Here is a 21,799-nt window from a genome sequence, read left to right as displayed (position 1 = left end):
CCCACTCCTCTTCTGAAAACACTTGAAGAGTTACCAGACGTATGTCATAGATAGGCTGATTTAGAGTTAAGAATGTAAAAGATAAAAAAAAAGAATGAAATATTACGGTGATCAATAAATTGTGAACAATCCATTGCCATTGCTTAATTACCATGTAATCATGTAATTCATAAAAAAGTAACTGTAGTCTAATTACGAGTATTTAAAAATGTAATTTTATCCAATTACAAGTACTTGATGTTAGTAATCATATTATGGAATCCAGATTACATGTACAGGTGAAACTCGAAAAATTAGAATATCGTGCAAAAGTTCATTAATTTCAGTAATTCAACTTAAATGGTGAAACTAATATATTATATAGACTCATTACAAGCAAAGTAAGATATTTCAAGCCTTTATTTGATATCATTTTGATGATTATGGCTTACAGCTTATGAAAACCCCAAATTCAGAATCTCAGAAAATTTGAATATTACATGAAATCAATAAAAAAAAAGGATTTTAAATACAGAAATGTAGGCCCTCTGAAAAGTATAATCATGCATATGTACTCAGTACTTGGTTTGGGCCCCTTTTGCATTAATTACTGCCTCAATGCGGCGTGGCATGGATGCTATCAGCCTGTGGCACTGCTGAGGTGTTATGGAAGACCAAGATGCTTCAATAGCGGCCTTCAGCTCTTCTGCATTGTTTGGTCTCATGTCTCTCATCTTTCTCTTGGCAATGCCCCATAGATTCTCTATGGGGTTCAGGTCAGGCGAGTTTGCTGGCCAATCAAGCACAGTAAGTAACCATGGTCATTGAACCAGGTTTTGGTACTTTTGGCAGTGTGGGCAGGTGCCAAGTCCTGCTGGAAAATGAAGTCAGCATCTCCATAAAGCTTGTCTGCTGAAGGAAGCATGAAGTGCTCTAAAATGTCCCGGTAGACGGCTGCGTTGACTCTGGACTTAATAAAGCACAGTGGACCAACACCAGCCGATGACATGGCTCCCCAAACCAACACAGACTGTGGAAACTTCACACTGGACTTCAAGCATCTTGGATTGTGTGCCTCTCCATTCTTCCTCCAGACTCTGGGACCTTGGTTTCCAAATGAGATGCAAAATTTGCTCTCATCAGAAAAGAGGACTTTGGACCACTGAGCAACAGACCAGTTCTTTTTTCTTTAGCCCAGGTAAGACGTTTGACATTTGAAGCCCATGTCCAGGACCCGTCTGTGTGTGGTGGCTCTTGATGCAGTAACTCCAGCCTCAGTCCACTCCTTGTGAAGCTCCCCACACATTTGAATGGCCTTTTCCTGACAATCCTCTCCAGGCTACGGTCATCCCTGCTGCTTGTGCACCTTTTTCTTCCACACTTTTCCCTTCCACTTAACTTTCTATTAATGTGCTTTGATACAGCACTTTGAGAACATCCAACTTCTTTTGCAATTACCTTTTGAGGCTTTCCCTCCTTGTGGAGGGTGTCAATGATGGTTTTCTGCACAACTGTCAGGTCAGCAGTCTTCCCCATGATTGTGAATTCAACTGAACCAGACTGAGAGACCATTTAAAGGCTCAGGAACCCTTTGCAGGTGTTTAGCTGATTAGAGTGTGACACTTTGAGCCTACAATACTGAACCTTTTCACAATATTCTAATTTTCTGAGATTCTGAATTTGGGGTTTTCATAAGCTGTAAGCCATAATCATCAAAATTAATCAAATAAAGGCTTGAAATATCTTACTTTGCTTGTAATGAGTCTATATAATATATTAGTTTCACCTTTTAAGTTGAATTACTGAAATTAATGAACTTTTGCACGATATTCTAATTTTTCGAGTTTCACCTGTAAATGTGTTACTACCCAGCACTGCTTATATATTTGCAAATATCTGAATATGTTCCTTTTAATCAACAACTTCAAACCAATAGTTTAATATCATTGTTTTTAATCTAATTATGTCATTCACAATGCTTCAAGGGATTGTAGTTCATTCCCTCATGAAAGACATTAGGTACACAGTCATGTTCATTTGGCTTTTTGTCTTATTTTCAGCTAATTTTATGCATCAAAATAAAGTTTGTTATGGGGTGATTCAACTTGGGTCTGGTTGTCTGGTAACTCTTTAACGAAGGATTTTATGAAATGCTGAAGGAAGAAATTAATGGTAAAACACCACTTCATTTGGATATTTACATATGACAACAGTGCTCTTGGAACACATATCAACTTGTTGTAAGCAAATAAGTATGTTCTCCTTTTGCAATTCACGCAGCAATAGGGGATGTGCATGTCTCCATCACCTGTCCGAACTCTATTTGAGTGTGTCCCTGCAGTCCACCAGGATCTGCTCCAAGCTCTCTGGCTAATCACAGAGCTCGAGGTTGAAACCGTCCAATCCCTCCAGCAGCTGGTGTGGATGATGGAAGTCCAGCACTTTGGTGGATCTGTCAAAGGTCTTCCGAACATAATTAGTGAGGATGTCTACCACTTCCAGCAGGAACTGGATTGTACACTCCTCTCCATTTTTGAAAGGAAGTAGATCTATGACCAAATTTGTTACACAGAGAATGTATAATTGAGCTCTGCACATCTTTTAGGTTTGTTCAGACAGTTTTTAACATAATTTATTTAATTAATCATAATAATTATTATTTTTAGTTTTGTGTCAAGAGTGCAAGTACATGCACAAGTCTAAATAATGATACTCAGATGTCATGCTAACATTTCCCATAACACTGGAGAAACAGGTTTAGAATGTTTAAACTGATATTTTACAAATAAATAAAGAAAGAAAAGCACTATCACCACAGCCAGGAGTGATGTTCAAAGGAACAATCATTTGGACACAATGCCACATCTGGCTCAAAAGAGAAGGTTTAAGTGCAGGGAATATTAGCTCCGATTGGAATGTAAATTTCACTATAGCTTCCACAGAATGCAGTGTAATATAATGCATAAATTGTATTGGAGAGATAAATACACTGATCTGACATACCATTTTAATCTGAACTGAAGCAATAAATCCTAAAATGAGTGATACTGTCATGTATAGAGTTGTGCTTTATAAACCCGCTTTTTGATTAAAGACAAAATCAAACTTCACTGTCCATAATGATTAGAATGATTAACCTGAATAAATATCTGCCCAGAAAAACAAAAAGGCATGGCAAAAATAGGGAGTTTTTCTTTTCTTTTCATTTTTTCTTTAGTTCTCTACAGATACATTTGATTAAAATCCATAGGAAGTCTGGGGATGGAAGATTGTATCACTGACCTCTTGCATACAGATTGGAGAAGTCCGTCTCTGTGCGTCTGAAGCTTGAGTCTCGCTCGTTGTCCCGTGTTAAAATGTTCTTGGCGGGCTGCTGATCGTTAAAGTAGCCGACAATTCGGCTTTTGTCCTCAGCATTATTGTTCTTCTGAAAAAACCCTATATTATTACAAAAAAGATGAGGGGAATCTATTTCCAAACATTGCATCAAATATAACTCCAACGTCTTAAAACTTATTTTCGAAACAGTGCGTAGCCTACTCTACGAGCCATGTGTTGGTTATTTATGGCACACGTTATCTAGGAGGAGGTCACCACTCATGACATCAGTGTTCAGCATTAAGAGGCAATAAATGTCATTTAAAGGAGCGGTAAATCCACAATGAATCCCATTTAATGTATAGAGTCAAATGCGCGCGAATGGTACAGGGTGCTGATGCTGTGTTGATGCGAAGACTAAACTGATGATGTTAGGGACGACTCTCTATTTCATTTTGGATGGTTAACACTGCTTTAACCAAATAATATCCCGTTTTTTCAGTTCAGCAAGACATTAGAGGAACATTCTGCATTGAGACAATAGGCTACTGAGCTCTTTCGATTCGTTTATGGACAGATTTTTCAGAATGTCATTCACAATACTCAGGGATAATTCAAGCGATGATGTATAGTTAAACACCTGAAATAACAGTATATTCCATTTCAATCGTTTTGCAGATAGGCTATAACTTTTTGCACTCCATATGATACAATGATTTGTTCATGTGTCTCAATCAAATGAAACATAACCACAAACAGATTTAGCACGAGGGGCATTTCTTATTAGATGCACAATGTCCTTAAGACCTACAGCATTATGTAAAAGCGACTTGTGTTATCTCTGCAAAACACAGGCTTGAAGGATTGTAATTTAATAGATTTCTAGTGACCGTACATTCTCACGGGACAGAGTGACCGTATCTCGGGTAATTATATGGATTTATCTGCTTTATTGTAATTATGCCAGACAAAACAATGATCGTAAAGCTATTCTTTCACTAGAACAATATATCCTTTAACATATCTTTTATTAACTCTCTTTAAAACGCGAGGTAAGATTTATTAAACATTCAGCAAATTCTCTAATATTCAATCATGTATTTTCATTTCTTTCTTCGCTCTCCTGCTGCGTGCATATTCGGTGTTTACTGTGACTGTCAGAATATATAGCACACACTCCCCTCTAGACACAATTTTTCTTTTAAAAAGAAACATATTTTCAGTCTCCCGCTCCATTCAAAGTCACATAATTGCTAGTAATAGAAGAATGTGGCTTTCGACTATCAATTGGTTTACCTTGCCGATATTTACCAGAAGGGGGCGCTAAAAACACACATCAGAGATGAGATGTGATCAGAGTCAGAGAAGGAACAGGATAATTTTGATGTCATAGATGCGAAGAACGAAAAATGCAATTTGATGTACACAAACCTGTAAATGTAAACATTCCACGTTAACCTGAATTCGAACTGACATTAGAGACATTGCTAGTAGAGACATTTTTTTTATTTATCTTCGTGTCATTTCATAAAATAAAATAAACATACTGTATGATGCACCATAGTGCCAGTTTAGCTGCATGATATTTTAAAATGATGGGTATGGAAGTTTAGGACTACGAACCCAGTAAGCTAAAGTAAACTTATTGATGAAATGTGTGCCAAGTGGTCCTGTTTTAAAATAAAATGAAGCAAAAATAATTTACTATAATACATTTATGAAGTATTCTGTCGCAGAACTGCAAAGACACACTCCTGAAACAGTTTAGAACAGGGGTTCTCAAGCAGGAGGCTGGTGCCACTAGGGGGCCTAAAGATTTAACCCCTGTGTGTCAATAAATGTCCACATAAAAAAAAAAAAAAATATGCCATAATAATATCATATATCAATATTATTTTCCACTTTCAAATAGTATTTTTTTTTAACCAACATCAGTCATGATCATAACTACCAAATATTCATTCATTTTCAGGATTTTAACCCTTAAATGGCAGTTTGTTTACATAATACCACTGTTGTTTTTTACACACACGCACACGCACGCACGCACGCACACACACACGCACACACACACACACACATTTCTCAATACACACATACAAAACACACTCTGACATCTATACAAACACATCCACTCAATTTTAGCTTCATAATTTATTCAACTGGCCTGCAGTGCTCTATAATACAACAAACAGAGAATAGGAAAAAAAGCATGTATTTGCCCCATAGGCTAAACATGAGGAAAATGGCGCCACCTGGTAGAAAATATTAAAAATATATATATTTTAAGCCAGGGCTCAAGAATGGAAGCATAATATTATAGAATTCATGATTTTATGCTTTAATGGCACTGGGATCAAATATTGAAATTTGAATGTGTGTAACTATTTTGTGTACACTGTGAATTATAGATGTATTTTACTAACTGAGGTTGCAATATCAAAATTTCCCCAAAATACACACATTTAAAGTTATGTCGTTGTCACGAACCCCGCTCCTCTGCCCCATCTCCGCTTCCTCGAGCACGCACCCATACACTCCGCGAGCATGCTCGCTTCCCGCTTCCTCGCTCCGCCCCCTTGAGCTCGTACGCTCTGTTTCCTCCCTCACGAGCTCACACGCTCGTTCTGCTATTACGAGCTCTCGCTCGTAAACTCTCTCCCCCCTCTGACTCATGCTCTCGTCTCACTCGCTGCAGCCTGAACATTATGACCACCTGCACTCACGCGCTTCTCAATCACCCCTTTATTATGTACACCTGCACTCGTCCCATCACCTAGTTATTCGTTTCACCTGCACCGCTCGTTTGTTCCCCTATATATATCACAACCCTTTCGTTTCACTCGGGTTGGTTATTGTATGTATTTAGTTCCCCGTATCGTTGCCCTGCTAGTCTCGTCTAGTTTTGACCTCCCTACTGTTTTACCTCTTAGCTTGCCAACTTGTTCCCCTGTCTCCGTTCCCACTTGTCCCTAGTTGTTAACTGTTTTCCCGTCCTCGACCCTCTTGTTATTGTTATCTTGATTCCCCGGCTTTTGACCTCACGCTTCCCACGACTACTCTTCATTGGATTTGCCCCCTTGTTTGTACGTTTGTCTGGACTGCTTTTTTATTTAATAAAGCGGTTTTCAACCAACATTGTGACTGTCTCATCTTGTGTGTGTGTGACCGGGTTACAGAATAACCAACCTCACCGTAGACAGTCACAATGCGTCACGCGGATGTTTCGCGCAGCTCACTAGAGCGGAGAGGCACGTCACATTCGGCGCAAGGAGCTACAGTTTGGAGGCAGGACCAAGCGCTCACGGCCCAGGGGCAGCAGGTATGTGCGTTGTCTGATTTATGTCACACTGTTTCACCTGTGTCTGCCCCTGAGCCCGTTTATGCCTCCAGCGCATTTCTGAGCGCCGTGAGCCTTCAACCCCCTGAGAGGTTTGACGGCTCTTCGGACGCTGACCAAGGGGTTTTTCTGCGAGGCAGCGGTTGTGTAACCCATAACCCCGCCCTCGGCATTATGGACCCAGCGGCCCAACTCGTGGGTTTGCGTCAGGGGAGCCAAACCGTGGAGGCTTATATTATGGATTTTTGTGTCCTGGCGTACCAGGTGAATTTTAATGAGGTGGCTCTGAAGACCATTTTTCAATGTGGTCTGAATGAGCCAACCTCATCATTAATGCCTGGTGGTCGCTGCCCCTTAACCTGGCTCAGTTTATTGACCTCGCCCTACTGTACTCTGGTTCCTCGTTCACTGTGGGGAGGCAGACACTGAACCAGCGCTCCACACCAAGACCCCGTCTCGAAGCCTACCACGGCCCCAGTCCGAGGCCTGTCACGGCCCCAGTCCCTAAGCCTGACACGGCCCCAGTCCCGAGGCCTGTCACGGCCCCAGCCTCGAAGCCTGGCACGGCCAGCGAGCCGGCGCCCATGCCCGCCACGGCCAACGAGCCGGCACCCATGCCCGCCACGGCCAACGAGCCGGCGCCCATGCCCGCCACGGCCAACGAGCCAGCGCCCATGCCCGCCACGGCCAACGAGCCAGCGCCCCTGCCCGCCACGGCCGGTGAGCCAGCGCCCATGTCTGCCACGGTCAGCGAGCCAGCGCCTGTAGCCTCGACCCCCCCCTGAGCCAGCGCCTGTAGCCTCGACCGTCCCCATGGCCACGTCCCCTGTTGGCCGAAGACGTAAGAGAAGGAAGAGGGCCCCTTCTCCCCAGTCTCGTCTGGTGCTCAAGACCTCTGCTCTGCCCTCAGAGTCTCCCACGGCTTTGCAGACCTCTGCTCTGCCCTCAGAGTCTCCCACGGCTCTGCAGACCTCTGCTCCGCCCTCAGAGTCTCCCACGGCTCTGCAGACCTCTGCTCCGCCCTCAGAGTCTCCCACGGCTCTGCAGACCTCTGCTCCGCCCTCAGAGTCTCCCACGGCTCTGCAGACCTCTGCTCCGCCCTCAGAGTCTCCCACGGCTCTGCAGACCTCTGCTCCGCCCTCAGAGTCTCCCACGGCTCTGCAGACCTCTGCTCCGCCCTCAGAGTCTCCCACGGCTCTGCAGACCTCTGCTCCGCCCTCAGAGTCTCCCACGGCTCTGCAGACCTCTGCTCCGCCCTCAGAGTCTCCCACGGCTCTGCCGGGTTCTGCTCCGCCCTCAGAGTCTCCCACGGCTCTGCCGGGTTCTGCTCCGCCCTCAGAGTCTCCCACGGCTCTGCCGGGTTCTGCTCCGCCCTCAGAGTCTCCCACGGCTCTGCCGGGTTCTGCTCCGCCCTCAGAGTCTCCCACGGCTCTGCCGGGTTCTGCTCCCCCTCAGAGTCTCCCACGGCTCTGCCGGGTTCTGCTCGCCCCTCTGAGCCCTCCCGGGCTCCGCCTCACCGAGTCTCCAAGGGCCCCTCACGAGCCTCCTAGGGCTCCTCCTCACGAGCCTCCCAGAGCTCTACCCCTCAAGTCCCTCAGGGCTCCACCCCTCAAGCCTCTCACGGCTCGCCTCTCGAGTCTTTCATGGCTCCACCCCTCAAGCCTCTCATGGCTTCGCCTCTCCGAGTCTCTCAAGGCTCCATCCCTCGAGTCTTTCATGGCTCCACCCCTCAAGCCTCTCACGGCTCGCCTCTCGAGTCTCTCAAGGCTCCATCCCTCGAGTCTTTCATGGCTCCACCCCTCAAGCCTCTCACGGCTTCGCCTCTCGAGTCTCTCAGGGCTCCATCCCTCGAGTCTTTCATGGCTCCACCCCTCAAGCCTCTCACGGCTCGCCTCTCGAGTCTCTCAGGGCTCCATCCCTCAAGCCTCTCACGGCTTCGCCTCTCGAGTCTCTCAGGGCTCCATCCCTCGAGTCTTTCATGGCTCCACCCCTCAAGCCTCTCACAGCTTCGCCTCTCGAGTCTTTCAGGGCTCCATCCCTCGAGTCTTTCATGGCTCCACCCCTCAAGCCTCTCACGGCTTCGCCTCTCGAGTCTCTCAGGGCTCCTCCGCCTCTCAGGGCGTCCCCTCTCGAGTCTTTCATGGCTCCACCCCTCAAGCCTCTCACGGCTTCGCCTCTCGAGTCTCTCAGGGCTCCTCCGCCTCTCAGGGCTCCGCCCCTCGAGTCTCTCAGGGCTCCTCCCCCTCTCAAGCCTCTCAGGGCTCCCCCTCTCGAGTCTTTCAGGGCTCCTCCTCCTCTCAAGCCTCTCAGGGCTTCGTCTCTCGAGTCTTTCAAGGCTCCCCCCCTCAAGCCTCTCGAGCCTCCCAGGGCTCGGCCACTAGAGGCTCCTATGGCTCTGCCTCCCGAGCCTCCTACGGCTCCCCCTCCAGAGCCTCCTACGGCTCCACCTCCCGAGCCTCCCAGGGCTCGGCCACTAGAGGCTCCTATGGCTCTGCCTCCCGAGCCTCCTACGGCTCCCCTCCAGAGCCTCCTACGGCTCCACCTCCCGAGCCTCTCATGGCTCTGCTCCCAAAGACTCCAGAGCTTCCTAGGGCTCCGCCTCTTGAGCCTTCCACGGCTCCACCACCCGAGCCTCCTACAGCTCTGCTCCCTAAGACTCCAGAGCCTTCTAGAGATTCACCTCTCGAGCCTCCTACGGCTCCGCCTCTCGAGCCTTCCACGGCTCCACCACCCGGGCCTCCTACGGCTCTGCTCCCTAAGACTCCAGAGCCTTCTAGAGATTCGCCTCTGGAGCCTCCTGCGGCTCCGCCTCTAAAGCCTCCCTTGGCTCCACCTCCAGAGCCTTCCAGGGCTTCACCTCTGGAGCCTCCTACGGCGCCACCTCCCCCGGCTCTGCCTCCAGAGCCTACCAGGGCTTCACTCCTGGAGCCTTCTACAGCGCCACCTCCCATGGCATCACCTCCCCCGGCTCTGCCTCCAGAGCCTACCAGGGCTTCACTCCTGGAGCCTTCTACAGCGCCACCTCCCACGGCGTCACCTCCCTCGGCTCTGCCTCCAGAGCCTTCCAGGGCTTCACCTCTGGAGCCTCCTACGGCGCCACCACCATGGGCTCCACTTCCTGAGCCTTCCAGGCCTTCGCCCCTAAAGCCTCCTTCGGCTCCACCTCCAGAGCCCACCAGGGCCTCGCCCCTGGGCCCTCCTGCGACTCCACCTCCCTCGGCTCCGTCTCCTGAGCCTTCCTCGGCTCTGCCTCCGGAGCCCCCCGAGCCTCCCTCGGCGCCGCCTCTTCTGTCTCTCAATTCCCCGCCTGCCGAGTCTCTCACGGCTCCGCCTTCCAAGGCTCAGTCTCCCAAGTCCTCCACGACTCCGCCTTTTACGGCTCCGCCCCCTGAAACCTTTCCTCACTGGGTCTTGCCTGCTCCCCTTGTTACCGTTCCTCTACCTGTCCTGTGGCCTCTTCCCTGGCCTCCGGACCCTATTCCTGTCCGGTGGTCACCTTCCAGACCCCCGGACCCAGTCCCTGTCCTCCAGTCGCCTTCCAGACCTCCTGACCCAGTCTCTGCCCTATGGCTGCCCCCTAGACCTCCCGACCACCCGCCTGTCCACTATGTTCCCCTGACCTTGCCTTGAACTGCCCGTTGACCCCCATGGACTGTTTCATTCCCCTTTTGTGCCTTCTGTCCCCTCGAGCTCACACGCTCTTTCTGTCCCCTCGAGCTCACACGCTCGTTCTGTCCCCTCGAGCTCACACGCTCGTTCTGTCCCCTCGAGCTACGCAACCCAGCGTGGCCGTCAGGAGCCGTCCTATTCAGAGGGGGGAGTACTGTCACGAACCCCGCTCCTCTGCCCCATCTCCGCTTCCTCGAGCACGCACCCATACACTCCGCGAGCATGCTCGCTTCCCGCTCCTCGCTCCGCCCCTTGAGCTCGTGACGCTCTGTTTCCTCCCTCACGAGCTCACACGCTCGTTCTGCTATTACGAGCTCTCGCTCAGTAAACTCTCTCCCCTCTGACTCATGCTCTCGTCTCACTCGCTGCAGCCTGAACATTATGACCACCTGCACTCACGCGCTTCTCAATCACCCCTTTATTATGTACACCTGCACTCGTCCCATCACCTAGTTATTCGTTTCACCTGCACCGCTCGTTTGTTCCCCTATATATATCACAACCCTTTCGTTTCACTCGGGTTGGTTATTGTATGTATTTAGTTCCCCGTATCGTTGCCCTGCTAGTCTCGTCTAGTTTTGACCTCCCTACTGTTTTACCTCTTAGCTTGCCAACTTGTTCCCCTGTCTCCGTTCCCACTTGTCCCTAGTTGTTAACTGTTTTCCCATCCTCGACCCTCTTGTTATTGTTATCTTGATTCCCCGGCTTTTGACCTCACGCTTCCCACGACTACTCTTCATTGGATTTGCCCCCTTGTTTGTACGTTTGTCTGGACTGCTTTTTTATTTAATAAAGCGGTTTTCAACCAACATTGTGACTGTCTCATCTTGTGTGTGTGTGACCGGGTTACAGTCGTTGGCATTAACACAGCCAAAATGATTGAAAACATTTTAACGAAAAAGACAAAAATGTTCTGAATGTCACACAAGGGTTAAAATTATTTAAAATAAGATAATAGGCTATATTATAATAATCTAACTTGCTACAATCAGTTATAAAATGCAATACAAATGCTTTTTTTTTTTTTTTTACAACCTGAAAACTGACATAATTTATTAATTCATCACCCCACTATAACTCTTTTTATTGAAGCGTACATCTTTCGAAAATTCTGGAATCACAAACTCACTCATTAATTAATGTATCTATTAACATTCATCATTTCTGTTAATACATTGTGTAAACAAGCTTTGTCATCATTACAACAGAAGAAATATAATTCGAAAATTATCTTGGGCTGTGGGAGATTTTGGAGTAATTAAGGTTGAGAACCACTGATTTAGAACACACATTTTCTCACAAAATGTATAAAGGTGGGGGCTTATTATCTTTTTTTTTCTCCTTTTTATACACTTCCTTTAAATTCACTGAAGTGTTTTAAGAAGCTTTTTTCACAGAAACTGTGAATTGAAAACTTACAGGATATCTTCAGTCCAACTTTTCTCGTGCATCCATGGGCAACCCCACTCCAGTTGTAGTCTATGGGGGAGAAAATATGGAAACTCTAGGTAATTTGGCTAAATAAAATGATAATTATTGTTCTGCCTACAATCAATGTGTGTGTGTGTGTGTGTGTGTGTGTGTGTGTGTGTGTGTGTGTGTGTGTGTGTGTGTGAGAGAGAGAGAGAGAATGATATGCCTGCTATTCAGATATGAAAAGGATGTTAATGTCAGGTGCACAGGGGAACAATAAATGAAGCCAGCTCTCCCTGAATTTACCCAAGCGGTAAATGCTTCATCCTTTCTTGCTACTAATAGGAAATTAGTGAGACCAGCTGAACAGAATTCAGGATGCAGGCCGAATCTAGACAAGAGGTAGGCCTACCCAGCCCCTGCTGCCAAAATTCTCAGCAGCGCCATTACGAGTTCAGCACCATTTACCAAGACTGAGTTTCCCGATAACGTTGTCTCTTAGCGCGCGAAGACTCTTAAGGTATAACTTAACTGAAGGTATACCATTTCTAGGTGTGTTCCTCGAACCATGCCTTAGGAAGCCGCTTAAGATATACCTTCTTACGTGCGACGTTACCCGGTGCTGTCCGTGGCGATGGTGCTGAATTTGTTGATATCGATGGCTCGAGAATCAATTATTCTCTCGTGCAGGGGCTGCTTCATTGCGTTATGTGAGAAAGCGGTGTTCTTTTTAAAAGAAGCACTTCAGAAATAGTGGAAATTGCATTTATTTGGATTCATGGGATATTATAAAAAATAAAAAAATACAAATTGTAAACTAAATTAAACCCTGGATATTTTATATAATTTCGGAAAGAGTGCGCGAACGCACAACCTCGTGCTCAAACGTGTCATGCGTCTAACCCACTACAGTAACTGTCCGTATGCTTTCATTGCATTAGAAAGGGCCACTTATATTATCATAATATATTTGCTATAATTTCTTTATTTACTCCACAACCAGGGTTGATTGCCCAGCAGCTGCATCACATTATTGGTGTAAATAAAAATGTTCTGTGATTGGATGACCTACTCAATAAAAGCGCAACACGCGAAACATTTAATCAATAGCTATGGCGGAGAAAAAAGAAAGAAAGAGGAGAGCCCCCAGCTTTAATCCAACTGAAATGGACATCCTTTTAGACGAGGTGGCACTCCACAAAGATGTGCTTTTTTCGAGTTTTCGGACAACTGTGTCCAACAAAACGAAAAAAGATACCTGGGAACGCATTGCCATGAAAATGGCAGCATCAAGTTCAAGCCCACAGAGAGAGTGGGAAGTTGTTCTTAAAAAGATTTTGCCAGTGCTGCCAAGGCAAGAGGTGCTGCAATCCGGAGAGACCGGGCAAGAACAGGTGGTGGGCCCAGCTCTGTGCCTGCACTCAGCCCCGACGAGGAAAAGGCCCTGGCAATCTTTGGAGAAGCGGCCTCAGAGGGTATCTCAGGGGTATAGATCTGAGAGCAGGTGTGGATACCACTCCATGCTCTCAAAGCAGGCCATCCTTGCCAACTCGCACCCTCACGCCCTCTCCCCAGCAGCAGCGACAGGGCATCTCCGCGACCGGCGTCACCACGCCGGTCTGCACCTTCATGTGCCTCCACTGAGGTCGCCCAACACCAGCAATCTGCGAGTGGCTCCAGAAGGCGTCGTTCTATCCGATGCGACTGCAGTGAAGAGCTGGTGAAGCTCGAAAAGGAGAAGCTGGAAGTGCTCCGATGGATAGAGCAGGGGTTACAGGAGGCCAACAACCTCGCCCGGACCACGCTGGAGGTGAAGAAGGCGAAGCTCCAGATTTTGGAGAAGCAATATGCTTTGTCCGAAGCTAAATTTCAAAGGCCAACCATTTCTGTTCCAATTATAATGCCAGGTCAAGGTAAGCTTGATTATGATGCTCGGAACTACTAGAGTGTTGTCTGTTATCTTTTTGTTCAAACTATTTGATTACATTACAGATGAACTATCAACAACCCAGTGACTGCGGGCTTCAGGAAAGCAGACTTTATATATGTTTATTTTCAAATATATATTTTCAGTGCTTTTGTTTGAATAAACACCAATTTGATTAGACAAACTTGCTGTCATCGATGTTGGGTCTGCAGAGCATCTTTATTGTAAAGAGTTCACTGTGTAATGATCAATGGCACATAATAGTGAATGAATGATACGTTACTTTAACCATCCTCTACTGTGGAGGAGAAATAAACTCGGCTGTGCACAACAGCAAAAAAAAAAAAAAAAAAAAAAAAATGACAGGGAGAAACTGTGTATATCCACAAAAATGGGAAAGTTTTATGTTGATGATGAAAAATAGGGTGCAAAAATACATTAAACAAAAACGCTGTGAATGATTTGCTGCCTCGTTTGTACACCAGCTGCGTGTAGGGGATCTCTAAGTTGGGGTGGGTTATGGACACCTTCCTCCTCCTCCTCCTCTTCTTCTTCCTCCTCCTCTTCTGGCAAAGCTGCACCTCCACTGACTGCAATGTTGTGTAGTATTGCTGTAACTACTGCAACTGCACAACATCTTTCTGGCTTCAGACGCAACCCTCCAGCTGATTTATGCAGGCACCGGAAGCGCATCTTCCAGTGCCCAATCGAGCGCTCCACCAAGTTGCGGGTATGGATGTGTGCAATGTTGTAATTCTCCTCGGCCCGCGTGGTGGGGTTGGTGACTGGATTTAGAAGATAGGTTCTGAGGGGGTAGCCGCTGTCTCCTATAAAAAAGCTCTGCCCAAAAAAACCCTCTTTCTGCGTCTTGACCCACTACTGAATTGGCCCATACAAAGCTGTCGTGTGCGCTACCAGGCCACTTTGCCACCACGTCTGCAAACATCCCCCTGTGGTCCACCACCACCTGGACATTGATGGCCGCGAAGCCCTTACGACAGATGAAGGCCTGGTTGAGCGCTGATGGGTTGGCTATGGGGATAAGTGTCCCGTCGACAAGCCCTATTATTTGTGGTATACCGGCAATGGCATGGAAGCTTTGATGCGCCTCCATCACTTCGTGCCTGGCGGAAGGCATGCGGATATAATCTGTGGCATGACAGAGCAGGATGTTTGTGACTGAACGAACGCACCGCCAAACCGAGGTCTTACTCAGTCCATATCCATCCCCAACCACCTCCAGAAAACTCCCCACTGCATAAAAACGGAGAGCCGCAAGCAGCTGAATTTTGGGGCTGAGGGGGTGGTTCCGTCGAGTTTGTCTTGACACATCCGAACTAATAAGATCTAAAAGCTGCTGAATTTGCTGTCGTGGCAGGCGAAATATATTTTGAATTGTATCTTCTGACATGGTAGCCAGGGGACTAAAGTTTTCGCGAATATAATAGTGCACATACACTAAATGGCTTCGCGGACGGCGCCGTCTTTGATTTTTGACTATTCTCTGTATCGCTGCCATAGTTTGACCAAATTCCCCACCACAGTCATTCTCTTTAAATAGACGAATAAGCCTTTACTTTTGAATGGTTTGCCAGCTGATGTACCTTTGGATAATATAATTAAAACGCTAACAACAATCAGTGTGATGACAATTTTATTATTTGCATGAAAATACTTGAATTAGCCTAATTGAACACTGGGTGTATTCAATTTAAAATAATATTCGTATAGACTAAGATGTAAAGAAGCTTTTTGCAGTGGTGCCCACTAGCGAGGTGAACTGCCAACAGTGATAAGGTATAGCTAAGAGTGCTCCAGACCAACCTTCCGAACGTATGACTTACAGAAGGTATACTTAACTAAGAACGTTTCGGGAAACACGTATTAACGATAAGGTACAGCTTAAGGTGTAACTTAAGAACGACGTAGCGTTAAGAAGGTTTCGGGAAACTCAGGCCAAGTCATTATGTCTGTCGGTCCAGACCTCATTCCCGACACGGTCTCCCAGCGACCGTCACCGTTCAGCCAATTCCTTTCCATTCATCTCCAAATGACTTCTCCTTTGTTTATCTCAAGGTGGATTAAATCGTTTTATTCAAGCCTCTTTTCTTGCTGCAATAAGAAATTATTCAAAATGACCGGTCATTTTGAATTACCTTTATAAGGTACTGTGAGGTAAATAATATTTAGATATTATTGTGTGATGTGTTATTTAGCATGAAAAGATAGCATTATTATTTGTAATCTTTGAAGGAAAAAAATATATATAGCCTACCTGATATATAGCCTTATTTCTCAATCAAATGCCAAAGATTAAGATTAAGATTCAACTTTATTGTGATTGTACAGAGCCAATGAAATGCAGTAATCACGTCCACTTGATAATTTATGTTTTGGACCGATGTATAATGGTGTAATCGTATTATTAAAAAAAAAAAAAAGAAAAGAAAGTAAACAAAAGAAAATGTCTGTCGAACTCTGACATTTCAGGAGTTATTTTAAAAATATGATTTTCGCTTTAAAGAATCTGCCCTGCGGATTACAGAAATACATGAAGAAACTGTCACAATATAGGCTATGCCGTGACTAATTTTTGAAGAGCTTGTTTCCGTTCCGGTTACTAAGAAACTCCCGCATGCTGAAAAAGCTATTAATAAACAGAGTTCTGTGCCTCCCTCATCACAGAGAAACACACTGAAGCGAGAAGCGAGCCATTAGTAGCCTACAGGTTTAAAGAGCCTCACTTTACATTTCACATAATAACACACTTTTCAAGCCAGGCACATGACCATTTTTTCTTTTTGGACACGACTCAAATAGCCTATATTTTATGAAACACCTAAGCTACTAAAATAATTGCTTGAAAAGTCAGATAATAATGTATTATTATTATTAGTAATAATAATAATAATGTAGCCTATAATTTGCCTAAATGCGACAACAATTACCTGTTTTAAGATATATATATATATATATATATATATATATATATATATATATATATATATATATATATGTGTGTATATATATATATATAGGCCTATATATATATATATATATATATATATATATATATATACACACATTATTTAAATAGATAATGGCGGATTAGAGTTGGCTGCTCGTCTGTCTTCACTAATTGCCTGTGAGCAGGTAAAAGGCCATCACCTGTTTTGACAACGAGATTAATCTGGCTGGCAGGCGCGGGACGTCCGCTGCGTGCTCAGTGCTGCGGTGATTTGTTGGTCCTGACGCGTTGCGAATAGCGCAGCTTTCCCGCCTCACCGACAAGATTAATGACGTTTGCCACAAAGCAAATAGCCTGAGTGAAATAGCGGGTTATAGGTGATGGACCTACTTGAGGAAGGTGGCCGTAACTTTGTCGTGTTGGGATCCGGATCGCCGCCAGATGAGGAGGAGGAGGAGGAGGAGGAGGAGGAGGAGGAAGGTGCCGACGCCATCACTCCGAGTGTTCTCAATCCAAAAAGCGTTGTCACTCTCAGAGAAGATTCAAGTTGACTGGAGGAAAGGAAGTTTAATTTAAGCCTTACACAGCTAAAGGTCCACTAAACTACCATCATACTCAACTGAATTAGAATAAACATGCGTTTATATATTCTTTTCTTAAGAAAATGTGTTGTAAACAGATTTTGTTTTTGGGGGCTGCAAGTCAATTAGGCTAAGTCGTTTTTATTAAGGCAAACCAACTGACCAAACAGTAAAGCAAAGTATAATTGTAGCATAAAATTATTATTTAGGCTGATTTGTTTCTAAATCGAACTATAACTACCAATAAACAACCATTCCCACTCATTTTTAAGAGTGTATACTATGGTGCAATATCCGATCCTTAAAATGATATTTTCCAGACTAACTTCTCCAAATGAGACAAGAATAAACGAACCTATGACAAGTCGGATGTTTTATCGGAAAGGCAGCAGGATATAAATGGCAAATGATTTAGAGCTGTATATTGAAATAACATAACGCTCTAAAAGTTTCCTTCACATCTGGTGTTCATCGTCATGTCAATGCGAATAATATACTGTCCTGGTTAATATGGCCCACACATGTAAACATCGATTAAGAAATTGTGCTCATTGATTTATCAATTCAGATGATGTATGGATGATGGGGTGCACCGAGTGATGATGGTATTGAAAGGAAACCCGCTTTTGAGATATAGGTATGAAACAGATTTCTATTATTAGGTTAATAGAGGCAATATATTTGACAGATTGTTGTTAAGCACCTGTTAGATTAATATTTCGAGACCAGCTATATTTCGCATTTAAAAGTCAAGGAAGACACTTACCTTGTGAAAGATCACCGAGTGCGCAGCAGTATCCAAAATCTCCACGCAGGTTCAGATGCACCCTTGCTTAACCAAAATCTTATTCACGGATCACCATCGCCTTTCCGGAGGAAATGTTTTATTTACTGCGACTCAAAATTGCCTATTTATTCAATAGGCTACAAGGCTACATGCGCATGACGCACGGTTGGAAAGCCATGTACCTTCCACAACATCAGACTGACTCTGGAATTCATCAAGCATCAGCGCGAACATTACGCGAACAACAGCTCTGGCACTCGCCCGCAGGACTTTGTGCCTTAAATGAGAAAGCAAACACTCTCTAAGTTTGACACAACATCAATACACAACAGTCAGTGATACAAAACATGCCTTTCCAGTGCTGTGAATGGAGTAAGAGGAGGACTCCGTGTCATTCTGACCTTGGAAACATCAAGGACAATAGTAGAACTCCAAACATGTTTATTCATATATTCAGCACCTGTTCTTTGTCAGGTTGAACTGGTTATTTATTATAATGCATATTTAAAAGGACAGCAACCACCTATACCTTAAAAGGAAAAGCTGTTCTTAAAGAAGTTTTAGCCCTAAATATAGAGCGCGGGTGGGTAAGCTGCTGATTCTATTGGTGTTGAAGGAAAATTCCGCATGGTGGCAGCAAGCAATCAGTTTATGGCAGAGAACACAAGTTAAAAGAGGTCCTTCTGATTTTATATATCACAATTGGTAAGTCAGAATTAAGAGTCATGCCACCGGCCCGCCCGGTTCTCCCGATGGCCAGTCCGCTCCTGATCAGCCCCAAAGTGCGTCGGCCAACCGGGAAATGCCTGGTTTGCCAGATTACCATATATCATTTTATTCCGTGGTGGGATCAAGGCACAATACCTAGAACACAGGTTAAAACTCACTAAATGATTGTGTACAGGATTCCTATTGCGATTTCTGTCATCATTTGGACCAATACTAAACGATCTTGGCTCAAATATTAATCGCCGTCCTACTTGGCTATCTGCAGTTCCTACAAGTTTTTCTGTATTCGTACTTGATATAGAGTCGTTAGGCCTGTTGTGTAATCTTTACCAGAATTGTTCTTGTACTGGAATATTTTATGATACCGGACAGTTCAAATAAATCACAAGGGGAGTTATTGGAGTTTAGGTCCATTTTGTTCGTTTCAGCACCTGGACAGCTCCCTCTGTGACTCAGATCGTTTCTTATGAATGCATGTTCTGCTAAAATAATAATAATAATAATAATAATAATACATTCATGGCCATTCTAGTGAGTTATATCCATCTGTGAAGGTATAGTATTATTATAACTACAGCAAACTGCCTAAAAGGTCATGTTTAGCTTTAAATGAATAGTAGATGCGGTGAACGATTATTGTGTGATGAAAAGAATCAGAACAGGCTCCTTTTAGATCCACAAATCGACGCAAGATGGCGCTGGTATATTAGTAACTGCCCATCCTCTCCTTTCGCCGCTTTGCACCTGTTTGTCATGTGCTGTTGGGTCTGATACCATTAAATGTGGGACTTCATTTTAACATGGAAATTAACAGAAAGTTTTAGGATCTTGAAAGTTTGAAAACCAAAGAAAAGCTGAAAGTGAAGAAATACTCCTCACACCCAAATCCTAAAGACTTTATTTGACCTCCTGTACTGAGAAGAATTAATGCACAGTTTTCACTGATATAGGGTTCAAAGGGGCTAAAGGCCCTGGGGTAAGAGACACTTTTGATTTTATTTTCTCCCAAAACTGTAAACTACCACAGCACATTCCTAATGGGCTATGTGCACAACAAAAATGTCCTGATCCATGAGGTCATTATGTCTCTAAAGGTTAATTATAATGTAATTTGATCTGGCATTTCATACATTTTTAAATGCTGAAAATTTACGTAGCCAATGACAATCCCTGAAATGATCACTTTTATTTTGAGACAAAATACTTATTTATCATTTTCAGTTTTTTTCAAGGTAATTAAATTAAAAGGTTTTTAATGACTGTCAAATAAGTAAAATGATCATATTTGGAGTAAAAATCCTCCTTTTTGCAGGTGCTAAAGGCCCCTGTAAAACACATTGTTTTTCTTAAGCGGGGGTAATAGGTTTGATATGTTTCAAGTGGGCACACATTCACTATTCATATACCATCAGGAAATGGTACTGAATTTGAAGCATTATCTTAATTTGTTACTCAAAAAAGCATCTTGCTGTTTCAAAAGTATATGTATTGACAAATATTTCCCTATATCTACACTATATCACCCCCTTTATTGTATTAATTTTAATAAAAAAAATCTTACTAAAAACTATTTTGTTACTCCATAAATATTCAATAAAAAAATATATATATTTTTTAATGTTGATACATTTTGTGACCAGAAAAAAAGCAAATTTTCCTTAATGGGTGTCTCTAGCCCCTTTGCACCCTAATTATAATTTTGGCAATATTTCAGTGAGACGCATATAGATTGATTTTTTAAATGTCAATTGAAAAGAGAAAGTAAAACACTCTGAACAATTTGAATGTATCACTTAAAATGGAATTTGTTGTACTATCTTTTCTGACACTGTTTACCATTGTGTTGGAAGAGAACGGGTTGTTTTGAAAATCAAGAAATTATTTAGTCTGTGACACTGAGATGAGAAGGAAGTCTCTTGACGTAAAGCATCGTTTCATTCTTCACCGGTAACCAGGGTTGGGAGGGTTACTTTTGAATGAATTCCACTACAGATTACAGAATACATGCTGAAAAATGTCATTTGTAACGTATTCCGTTAGATTACTCAAGGTCAGTAATGTATTCTAAATACTTTGGATTACTTTTTCAGCACAGGTAGATTTTATTCACTTGCTTTGACTATACAAACTCAGCCAGAACAATAAGACAAAATATACATGTTAAAAATGCATTCTCTGAAAAACATGAATATCTTATGCAGTGTTGTTTCTAAAACAGTATTTTTAGATATTTTTCCTGGAAAAAAATACAAATATTCTCACCAAGAATACAAAATTTGCCCTAATATCAAAGGTCTTACTAGAGAGGAAAAAAGAATTGATCTAACATGAAAATAATTGTGCCTTGTAAAAGGTGCATGGAAAATGGCTAGAAATAGCATTTTAGCTTAGCATAAAGCTAAACGTTCACATGACTATTTACACAAGGTTTATTTATATTTCTTCTGCTCCAAACTTACTTCAAATGTACTTCTCTGTCTGCTCGTATGAATGTAACACATCATAAGAAATGCACTTTGGATCACATCATTTATATGTATAAATTTTTTCCATCTGAAAGAACTATATATTAAATTAAACAAATGACATTAACATGAAAGGTAATCTCTTAAGTAACAAACTACTTTTTAAATGTAACTGTATTCTAATTACCAATGATTTAAATTGTAACTGTAGTGGAATACAGTTACCTATATTTTGTATTTTAAATGCGTAATCTCGTCGCATGTATTCTGTTACTCCCCAACCTGCACCCCAAGTGATGCTCTTAAACAGCCTTAGCTCTGAGGACTGGCTATATAATTTTTCCACATTTAATACTTTGAAATAAACAAGCACATGTTAGATTTAAAGTATGCATTCTTAAGTGCGTGTGTCTAAATGCCTGATTCTGCCAGACTTTCAACAGAATCACATCAAAGGAAGATCAGAGTGTGGCATTCAGATCAGGTCACGGTGAGGCTTAAACACAAACTCCCTCCAGCAGTCCCTCCATGCAAAGCCACATGGTTTGTTGTGATAGCCTGACCATATCTCGCTCTCTGAAGGAGGAAAACAGCAGCCTTTTCTGCCCTGAAAGCCTTTTACT

The 21,799-nt window shown here is 43.7% G+C and overlaps 1 pseudogene; it reads right to left on the bottom strand.

Moving 5' to 3' along the window:
* The window catches only part of LOC127654559 (glutamate decarboxylase 1-like), a 96,089-nt pseudogene extending 78,982 nt beyond the window's left edge, over positions 1 to 17,107 (bottom strand).
* Positions 17,108 to 21,799: the final 4,692 nt, after the last annotated feature.

Source organism: Xyrauchen texanus, chromosome 14 (genome assembly GCF_025860055.1).
Source record: "Xyrauchen texanus isolate HMW12.3.18 chromosome 14, RBS_HiC_50CHRs, whole genome shotgun sequence".
NCBI classification, from domain to species: Eukaryota; Metazoa; Chordata; class Actinopteri; order Cypriniformes; family Catostomidae; genus Xyrauchen; species Xyrauchen texanus.
Note: the sequence above shows the minus strand (reverse complement) of the source record. Positions and strands in the feature narration are given on the sequence as shown.